Consider the following 11797-nt stretch of genomic DNA (forward strand, 5'->3'; position numbering starts at 1 on the left):
TCTCATTTAAACTTCAACATAAATGAGCTTGAAAAGAAAGATCTTGTGAGAGGACTGCCAAAATCAGTATTTGCTCCTGATGGCCTTCGTGATTCATGTCAAAAGGCAAAACAATGAAAATCTTCTTTCAAGAGCAAAAATGAGTCATCAATTCTTGAGCCTTATCACCTACTGCATGTTGATCTATTTGGTCCAGTCAATATCATGTCTATTGCAAAGAAAAAATATTTTATGGTTATAGTGGATGAGTTCACAAGGTACACTTGGGTGTACTTCTTGCACAAGAAGAATGAATATGCATCTACACTAACTGATCATGTCAAACAGCTGGATAAGTTGGTCAAAGATTCTGTTAAAACTATAAGAAGTGATAATGGCACTGAGTTCAAGAATTCAATCATGGAAGAGTTCTGCAAAGAGCAAGGAATCAAACAGGAATTTTCTGCACCTGGAACTCCACAGAAAAATGGAGTTGTAGAAAGAAAGAACATGACTCTCATTGAAGCTACACGAACTATACTTGATGAAGCAAAGCTACCAACCTACTTTTGGGCTAAAGATGTGCAGACTGCTTGTTTTACACATAATGCAACACTTATAAACAATCATGGAAAAACACCATATGAGATGGTGAAGAAAAAGAAGCCAAATCTGAAATAATTTCATGTATTTGGATGTAAGTGTTTTATTCTTAAGACTCATCCTGAACAACTGTCAAAATTTGATCTAAAAGTAGATGAAAGAATTTTTGTTGGATATCCACTTTCCACAAAAGCTTTCAGAGTCTACAATTTAAGAACAAGGGTTGTCATGGAATCTATCAATGTATCTTTTGATGATTAGAAGATTATTGGACTTGAAGATTTCAATGATCATGATCAGCTGAGATTTGAAAATGAAGACTTAAATTCTGATTCTGTAAATTCTGATTACTTATACTCTGATCCTGTAAGTATTGATGTCATTGAATCTGTGGTAACAACTCCAAAGGAAAATGCATCTGTCCAGGGGGAGCAAGCTGAAGATCCTACCACATCTCAATACTCTCAAGAAGCATCAGAACCTGTCACTAGCTCTTCAAGTTCTGATTTATCTAGTTCTGATGAGCCAAATTCTGATAATTTTGGAAACTCCGATACTTCAAATCCTGAAGGATCCAAGTCAAATTCTGAAATCTCAGAGAGCATAACGACAGGGGGAGCATCAAAAAATGCTGATGGAGACAGCATGGATCATGGGGGAGGATTCAGTTCTAGAAGTTAACTTCAATCTGTAAGGAAGTGGACCAAATCACATACACCTGACTTAATAATTGGAGATCCTGAAGCAGGTGTCAGAACTAGAACCACAACATCAATGAATGTCTCTATCATTCTTTTCTATCTCAGACTGAACCAAATAAAGTGGAAGAAGCTCTTCAAGATGCTGATTGGGTGCAAGCAATGGAGGAAGAGTTAAATGAATTTGAAAGAAATAAAGTCTGGACCCTAGTGCCAAGACCAAAGAACAGATTAGTAGTTGGCACAAAATGGGTGTTCAGAAACAAAACTGACAGTGATGGCATAATTATAAGGAATAAAGCAAGGCTGGTTGTTAAAGGCTACTCTCAACAGGAGGGTATTGATTATGATGAAACATTTGCACCAGTTGCTAGATTAGAAGCCATAAGAATCTTTTTGGCTTATGCTGCTCACAAAAAGTTTAAAGTCTTTCAAATGGATGTGAAAAGTGCTTTTCTTAATGGAGATTTGGAAGAAGAGGTCTATGTTGAACAACCTCCAGCCTTTGTAGATTCAAAATTTCCAAATCATGTCTACAGGCTTGACAAAGCACTTTAGGACCTTAAGCAAGCTCCTAGAGCATGGTATGAGACTTTAGCTCAATTCCTTCTGGAAAGTGGATTTCACAGAGGTACAATTGATAAAACACTGTTCTACCTCAACCATGGAAAGGACTTACTTTTGGTACAGATATATGTTGATGATATCATGTATGCTACCTGTCTTTGTGCATGATTTCAGGCTGATCCAAGAGAACCTCACTTAATAGATGTGAAAAGAATTTTCAAGTACCTTAAGGGTAAAACTGATCTAGGATTGTGGTATCCAAGAGAATCAGATTTTAAGCTAATAGGTTACTCAAATGCAGATTTTGCAGGATACAAAATAGACAGGAAAAGCACTAGTGGAAGCTGCCAATTTCTTGGAGGCAGATTGAATTCGTGGTTTAGCAAGAAACAGAAGTCAATTTCCACATCAACTGCAGAACCAGAATATATTGCTGCAGGAAGCTGTTGTGCACAGATTCTTTGGATGAAGGATCAGTTACTGGATTATGGGTTAGAGTTTTCTAAAATCCCTATTTACTGTGATAATCAAAGTGCTATTGCTATGACAGGTAATCCAGTTCAACACTCAATGACAAAGCACATGAGCATTAGATACCATTTCATAAGGGAACATGTGATGGAAGGTACAGTGGAATTGCATTTTGTTCCAACAGATCAACAACTAGCAGATATCTTCACAAAACCACTATGTGAAGCTACTTTTACAAGATTGGTAAATGAACTTGGAATGGTTTCAGGTTCTTTCTCTAAATCTACTTAGTTTTTGTTCTCATGCATCAGACTTTATGATCAGTATTTACAGATTATCTTATCTTCATGTAATCTGTACTTCATTTGAAAATTCATTTAATGCTGATTATTATCTGATATGGATCTTTAAACTCTGAAAGTATTTTGAATGTTTTGTGACTATTCAATCTAATGAGGATAACTGTGTTAGATGCTGACCTAGTAGTCTTTAACATACTAGAAATCCCATGTTTGAATTAGTTGTTTATGTGGAAACTCATTAACACAAGCAAATTCTGATATTGAGTTTAGTCAAGTTTACTTTGTGTATCTTATTACTAAGTCACAAACTAGATTCTTGCTTCTTATCTGTCATATTCTGATGTCAGTAAATCTTAAGGATGAACTAAATGCTGATAAGCCTCACTTATCAAAAGAAAAGAAAAGAAAAGAAAAGCCAGGTACTCCTTTGAGATCTAGAGTAAATATGTGATAGGGAAGACCCAAGTGCATTGCCGGTATTAAGTAATATGCATTAGAAAAGCAAATAAATTTGTCTTGGTGACTTTTCACATTCTCTGATTACTGGAAAAATACTCTGATAATAGCATAAATTCTGATAAGCAGTTGTGACTCACTTACACTGAGAAGCCACTGTAAAAAGGAATTTCAAAAGATGCATAAAATAAGCACAAACAGTTGAGGTGGACTCTTGCATAAATTTGTTCTATAGTAGACTTCATGATTGATGACATATTTTAAGCACTTTTCTCAGTTATGCCTTATTTCTAAGATGTACTGAAGTTTATCAGACTTTAATCTTTATCTGATATTCTGCTGAATGCACACATTTTCACTCCATATGAATGATGAAAATTACTGTGGTGATTAAGTTGTTTCTGACAAACAGTTAAGTGTTATTTGCATAAATTCTGAGGATAAGTTCTGATGAAAGTTCTGATGATTAAACTCTGAAGAATCAAGTCAATATTTGTATGAAGAATCACAGAAAAAGATATTCAATTTTTGAGTACAGAAGCCATATTATGATGACTGTTAAAATCTGATATAAGTTAAAGTTCTGATATTAAATCCTGATGGAATCCTTAATGCGTACGTGGCATTATTCTTTACTTGACTAATTTGTAGTAAAAACTGAAACAGTCATATTTAATCAGAATATTTAGGTGAGATAAAAACAGTCATAATCATTAAGGGTGAGTGGTAAATGTGTTTGTCTTGAAAAATTGCACGTGCACAGTAATTGTTATTTATTTCCAGTGCCCATTAACTCATGCTTTAACTTTTTATTGACTGTTATTATTACACATCGGTCTAGGGAGATATGGCATCATTACTTCTACTCTTAATCGTTAAATAGTCTCGAGTCCCTTGATATTCCGATGGCTATTTAAACTGACAATTCATGTCAGCCAAATCATCTTCCATTTTCTCACAAACTCACACTCTCTCTTAATTCTCATCATTTTTCTTCTTCATAAACAAAAATGGTTCTTTTCAACTTGTTCATGAATTATGAAAATTTTAATGTAGAGTTGAGTTGTGATAACTGGCAACAGGAGTGGCATGTCACCGCCATTCCTGAAGAGATCTGGAACTCTATTCCAGAAGAGGTTCATACAAACCTCTTGTTCTTTTCGATGGATCAGCTCCATCTTGATCGATTGGAAGAAGAAAAGAGAGAGGCTCTCCTTCAGCAAGAACGGATCATCCGTCTTCCAGTGCTCTTTGTCAGCAGCAGGAGGAACTAGTCGATAGGTTTTCTTCTTAGACTAAGGCTGTTGATGTTAACCATCTTAGACTAGGACTATCTTGTAATGTTTGCATGTAATCTATAAATTTCATGAAATGTACTCGTTTGATATATTAATGAAATTTCCTTTAATTGCAAGATTAGTCTGTGTTTATCTCATATTATGTGAATGTGAATCTAATTGAACTGTGTCTTTTAATGAATGTTTGATTAAAATTATGGTCAATAATAAATTGTGATGATTTGAGAAACACAGTTGAAGCACAGGTTCATGCATCAGAACCTGTGATAGTTGAAGCTGAGAATGTTTCTTCTTAGAAAAAAAATAGAAGCTCAAAGTTCTGATACTTTGAAAAGAAAAAAATATGTAAGTTCTGTTGCTGCTGAAGCAACTCCTTCATTGGCAAGGAGATTGAAGAAAATGAAGGCTAGGAGGTATTTGGCTAAGACTCCATCAGAAGATACTGAAGAAGTTGAGGAAGGGGATTAGGAATCTCTGATCTCACAAGAACAAATTATCATTGAAGCCCTTCCAGCTCAAGCCAAAGACACTGCTAATGATACAATGGTTACCCCTCCTGTCTCTCCTGTTAATGCTACAGATGATGCTAAAGAACAAACTGAAAACTCTGAGATAGATATTCACAATTTGAATATACCAAATGTTCTTTATCTGGAAGCTCCATCTACAGAAGCTCAACCATCTACAGTAAACTCTCCAATCTTAGATGCTAAGAGACCATCTACACCGCTCTGGAGATAAATTCTGATGCTCAGAATTTAGATAATGTTATTCCTGAATCTCCAGTTACTTCACAAATTGTTGTGATGTCAGAACATAATGAGTCTTCCTCAAGTTCTGAAGACAGTGTTTCTGTTGAGACTCCAGTTCCCATACTAGGCAAGGAAGCATTGATGAAGAAATTTGTTGAAAAGGAAGCACCTATTTCTTGGGAGGATACTCACAGAGGTGTGGAGTGGACCAAGAAGTGGAATGAATCAGATTTTATTCCAAGCCCTAAAATTCTGACAGAGCATATTGCTAAAGCTGATGAGTTGCTCACAAATGCTGATTTAAAGACACAACTCAAGATCACTGCTCTATGTACCAAACATCTTCAAGGTCTACATTCTTCTACTCATGAAAAGGTTGATATACTAAAGGAAAAAGCTGATAAGCTAGATCTACAGATCAAGCTTGACAAGAATAGGTATATCAGACCTACTCTTGAGAAATTTGAAGCCATTGAGAAGATTCAAGAGAAGCAACAGGCCCAAATTGATGAGGTCCTGGCTAACCAAGCTTCTCAGAAAGCTCAATTGGATGAGATCCAATCTTCAGTTGAACTTCTTCGCTCTCTCTTAATTCCTGATGATGCCAAAAAGGGGGAGAATGTAGTTAAGTCCAAATGCTCACCTACTCAAATACTGAAGAAGAAGGATGATAAAGGTGATGACCAGGGAAACTCTGATAAGAGCAAAGGTCAAGGAAAAATTCAAGGAAAATCTTCACAGAAAGTAATTTCTGATGTTAGCAAATCTTCTACACAGAACAAGTCAAGTTCTGATAAACAAAGTCTGATACTGAAGAAGAAGGATGATAAAGGTGATGACCATGGAAACTCTGATAAGAGCAGAGGTCAAGGAAAAGTTCAAGGAAAATCTTCACAGAAAGTAATTTCTGATGTTAGCAAATCTTCTACACAGAACAAGTAAGTTCTGATAAACAAAGTCTGATGTCAAGTTCTGATATTCTGATTCAGTCAGGATCTATAGACTCACAGAAGTTTTTACAAACTCTGAAGCTAAAAGGGAAGAAGACTACTGTTTATTACAAAGATCCTAAAATCCAGACACTTGATGAGGAGATAGCTAGAAGATTATTTCTGAAACAAAAACCAGGAATGGATTTGGAAACTCTCAAGGAGGAAGAAGCTAGATTTGCAGCTGAGAAGACAAATCTTAAGTCTAAAGTTTCTGATGCAAAGAAACCTCCAAGGCTTAAGGAAAAAGGCATTGTGGTCAGGGAAAAGTCAAATTCTGAGACTTCAAAGTCCAAGACTAGATCACAAACTAAGATTGATCCTAAGTCAAAAGGAAAAGAAAAGGTTGGTGAACCTTTAAAGATTGAAAAAAAGATAAGTTCTTCCGTTCCAGTGTATCAAACTATAATGCATGATGATGATTTGATAGAAGATGAAACTGTTTAAATTCTGAAGAGAAGAAAGATAATTGAAGAATCTAAAACAATCTCTGACATTGCTCAAGTTGTTCAGAATAAAGAACAGTAAGTTACAGAAGAAACAGCAAATTATGATCAAGTTGATTTGAAAAAGATGACAATTGCTGATAAAAAGAAGCTGTTATGGAAGAAAGCTACTCCAGTTGAACCAAAATCCAATCTTATGATTAATCAACTCGCAACATTTGGGTTGAGAGCCAAGAAACCTAGAGATAAAGCTGGATTAGGTTCTGATGAAGAGAAGATACAAACAGGAGTAGAAGTTACTCTAAGAGATCTAATCATGTTGACAGGCAAACCATATGAATAAATCAAACAAAAACATCTTGACAAAGTGTTGTTTGCTCAAATTATGATAGATGCACATGATAAGGATAATCTAAAAGAGAAATTGATTTTCTTTCTCAATGATGGACTAACTTACAGACTAGCTGATACTGATGTGCTAAAGAAGTCTGTCAGAGAGCTTCAACATATTCACTATCTTCTGGAAGTAAAATATGATGTTACAAGAAGATGGTCAGAATACATTTTGAAGGCTATAAGAGATCTACTTAGAATTTCTGGTACAAAGACTTTTCATTATATACCAATGATTACTGAAGGTGATGGAAGAGAAATTCCTATGCTGAAGAATTCTGCTAAAGTGGAAGTTATTCTGAAAGGAAGATGCTTATGTTATAATGAAAACTCTTCACATCCTAGAGTTATCAGACTTGGTGATGGACTTGAAAGAACATCAATTCAAGCTCTCAGAACAGCCATTTATCAAATTGGTGATAGTAAAGATGAAGAACTGATGCAGGTCAAAGCACAGTTAGTTGAAGTTCAGAGAAAAGCCGAAGATAAGCTGGTAAAAGATTTTGTTAAGAATCATTATGGATTCATATTGATCCATTGATGTTGGTAAAGCTACAAGGACTGTAAGTTGTAGTTAATAGTCTTAATAAACTCTCATTGCATTTGAACTTAAATGTTTTTGACATCATCAAATCTATTAACTTGTATATTTTTGCACAATTTACAAGTTGGGGGAGATTGTTAGATAAATTTGAGATGTCATGTCTAATATGTTTCATGTTTAGTTTTCAGATCTTAATAAATAGGAAATATCAGTACTTACTAGAATCAGTACTTACTGGAAGTCAGAACTTAAGGATATCAGAACTTAGGTTATCAGAAGATAGATATCAGAACTTAAGTACGGGAGGACTTACAGTTAAGGAAGGAAGCTGATTTACAGGATAGAAGATCGAGACTAATACAAAAGAAGATATGCATGGAAAGAGTTAGAAGATAAGAAGATTTGTATAAGATATCTGATTGATATATTTTAGGAGACAGAATTATATTCCATATCAATTAGAAGTTATCTTGTAACTGTGTACTATATAAACACAGACATAGGTTTACACTATATGTGTTATCATTATCGAGAAGATCATACATTGTAACCTAGCAGCTCTCGTGATATTTGTTCATCACTGAGAGAGAACAGTTCTATTGTAACCGAGTTTATTATATTAAATATATCTGTTAACTGTTACTTGTGTTCGAAATCAATTTGATTGTATTAAACACTGTATTCAACCCCCTTCTACAGTGTCGTGTGACCTAACAGAAGAGGTCGTGGAGGTGCTCGTTGTGTCCGGCATCGAGTAGATGATGACACGTGTGTAGATGCAGTTATTCCAACAATTCTAGGAGAAGAAAATGATTATGTGATGTTGGAGGTGACAATGTACCTCCTTTCGAGCAGTTAAATAATATTCACAATTTAGGCAATTCCGCACATCCAAGTGAAGCTCTTATTCAGGAGCCGAGACACCTCAATAATGATGATAATAAATTGGGAAATGAGGCTAATGAATATTCAGTTGAAGCTGTTACTAATGACTATATTCAGCCGCCAATCACTCCTATTTAGTTGCCAATTAATCCTATTTCTGTTCAGCAGCCTGTTTGTAATACAAATCATTATCTGTCATTCAACTTTGGTTTGACTCCAGGTGGTTCTTTAATCCCGACACCTGAGCCTGTTGATGAAGCTATTCAACATCCTATGCATATTCATATTCAGAAGTCAAGGGATCTTGTTCAAAAGCGTGTTTGTAATATGGATTATTGTCCGATATTCAACATGGCTTTGACTTCAGGCGGTTCTTTAATTCCCACACATGAGCCTGTTGATAAAGCTGTTCAACAACCTATTTGTAGTCCTATGCATAACTGAAGGTTCAGGTTCCTCATTAGCCTTCTTTTCTAGGTCCCATTCCTCATTCTACTGATCAGTATCCACATCAGAGAAGGTGGGCTTATCTTTCTCGGGGTCTGACTCTTCCTTCTCATTCTCAAAATCCAGATGGACAAGGTCGACCCTGTGCTTTTCCGCGAGCTTCTGCTTCCTGATTCGCCTACTCATCTTTGCTGACTTCTTCTCAGGTGGACTAAAAGTACTCAAAAAATAATCACTATAGTTACACGTGCCTGTTAGGCCTTCAATGAACTATAGGGGGTGAATACAGTTAAACAACCAAATCGAAATAACAGACACAATTGAAATAACAGTTTTTATTATTTATGTATAAAAACTGATTACAATACTCTCTCAAAAGATGGACATATATATCCTTGAAAGCTGCTAGGTTATGAGAATAATATTACAATATTCATAACACATGAAGTGTAAATCTAATATGTGCTTGTATACTACACATTTACACAATTAATAAGGAATCCTATTATAATACAATAAAGAATCCTATAACATATCCATCTATTGATTGCTACAATAAGTAAAGTCCTACATTGACATATCTGTGACGCCCTCCAAACCCGGGTCAGAAGTTTGGGGTTCACAACACACACACACATACACACAATATAAACCTGTTTATAAAATAATATATGCAATGACCCGACACCATACAACCACAGATCTTAATAGGTTAAAGTATGAACATAAGCCACAACCTTAATTACATTACAACGTATCAAATTCCAACTAGTTTAACTTACAAGTGATAATACAACACTCTTACAAACTTGCTAAACTCAAAACTAAAACATAAGCTTCTGCTAGCTTGATCCAACTCAACTTGGAACCCTAGCTCGCACACTGGTCTGGGGATCCTTGCTACCAACAGTTTCCTTTTTAACTGGAAAAGAACATAAATAGATTTGCAAGAGTGAGTTAACTAGCTCATCAAGTCAAAATGACAATACTGAGATTAAACAATGATCAAATGAAATGATTAAAGGAATCAAGATTCTTGTTAAGCAATGATTAGAATTGGATATTCATTTTTAAGTTTAAAACCAAGGTTAGGATGCTGATCAGTCACGCAATAACCTCGAGTAAGGCACACAACTCTACTTTATAAACTGGATCCAAGGCACACATTGGCCTAATACGACCACCAATATGGTCTGACCACGAATCTGGTCCACATTTTAGAAAACCATCCAATTTCATAGCAATTCAATATGATAAGTAATGTAATTTAATAAAATAAAATCATAAACAACATTAATAAGACATTCGTCTCAAATCCATGGCTTAAGACTTGCTGAAATCTCTTAACTTTCTTCCTGTCAGTGTCTACATATGTCTACATATGATGGTATAAACCTAGACAATTATTCAAACTTACTTTCATAATCAACTACTGACATATTCCCCTACTTTAACTCTGGAAACTTCAATTCCATTTGATCCTGAACAAACTGAGGAAAATACTTCTCTAAAAACAACTCCTTGAATCTATCCCAAGCAATACCATTCAAATCTATGCTTTTCGAAGTAAAATGAAATAGTCTAAAGGTGTTATAGTTAGGATCAATTCAGAAAGAATTTTTAGAGAACTTTCACATTTGATATGGTGAATAGTTTCCGTTATCTAGAATTTATGTTCATATGTGATATCATCAATAGTTTGAAGTATTTATAATTTAGAATCTTTGTATATATCTAAGACACAAAAAAATTAGTTCAACTTTGTTGTGTAGTACATAAAAAGCAATGGCTTTTCTTAAGAAAAGAGGGTAATTTAATTTACTTCTTAGCCAATACGTCTGGTAATGGGGTTTATTCAAGTATAAACACCAAATAAACATTAAAGCTCTCCGATAAAAGCTATAATAAAAGCTAAAATTAGAAAATAAGTACATAATTGGTTAAATATAGCATTGAAAAATTAAATAGTTTTTCTTCTAGTATGTTAGGAATATATGTGCATTAGTTTGATGATATGTTTAACAAAACACTTAAGTAGAAATCTAGTATTTGTAGCCTCAACGGATAAGACCATTTTGGCTATCCGTTGATGGTGTAGCTTTACTTAGAAATAAGTCTAGTGTTGTAGCACATTTCAGTCTCTGAATTTGAGATATAAATTCTCAAATGTTGAGGGAAATTATAAGTCATGTTGACAACTAGAGGATATGCAGATAGGAAGGCCAATTGTAAGTATTTCATGCCTTGTAATTTTGTATAAATGAAATGGTGTCAACGGATAACTTAAAGACCTTCAACGGATGAGAAACAAAGCTTCAACGGATGTCTCTAAAGCTTCAACGGATAACATGCTTCAACGGATGAGTGCATCAACGGATAGAGCTTCAACTGCTAACACATCAACGAATAAAGCCATCAACGGATGAAGGCTTCAACGGATGTTCTGTTAAATAGCAGTTGACAAGTGGTAGTTGTACCTACAAACAGAGGCACATGGGTTGACAGAGACAACTGAGATGTGGTAGCCTATTTCAGGAACATCAGAAAAAGCAGCCGTTCTACTCTAGTACAAAGAGGCAATAGTCAACAAAGTACTTGAGTGATATGGAGAAGAAACAAGTGGAGAACTTATTTTATTATTGTATTTTTATCTTTGTCTTCACTTGTACACTTGGTGATATATAAACCAAGTAGCAGCTAGTAATTAGATGAGAATTTTTCCAGAGCTGTTTAGAAAAATCTTGAGAGAAAAATTATCTAGTTTGTACTAGGACGCAGCTGTGATCAACTTATTGAATCACAGATTTTCTGAAATACCATCTCTGGTGGAACAACAATCCACCAGAAAAGTTTTTAAGGTCTGTTGTGTTCTTTACATTAGTGTTTGAATATATATTTGTCAGTATTAGCTTAAAGCAATTCATACACTTGTTTATCTTAAACACATAGCCTTTGAAACTGCTCAAA

This window comes from Apium graveolens, chromosome 6, assembly GCF_009905375.1.
Source record: "Apium graveolens cultivar Ventura chromosome 6, ASM990537v1, whole genome shotgun sequence".
Taxonomy (NCBI): domain Eukaryota; kingdom Viridiplantae; phylum Streptophyta; class Magnoliopsida; order Apiales; family Apiaceae; genus Apium; species Apium graveolens.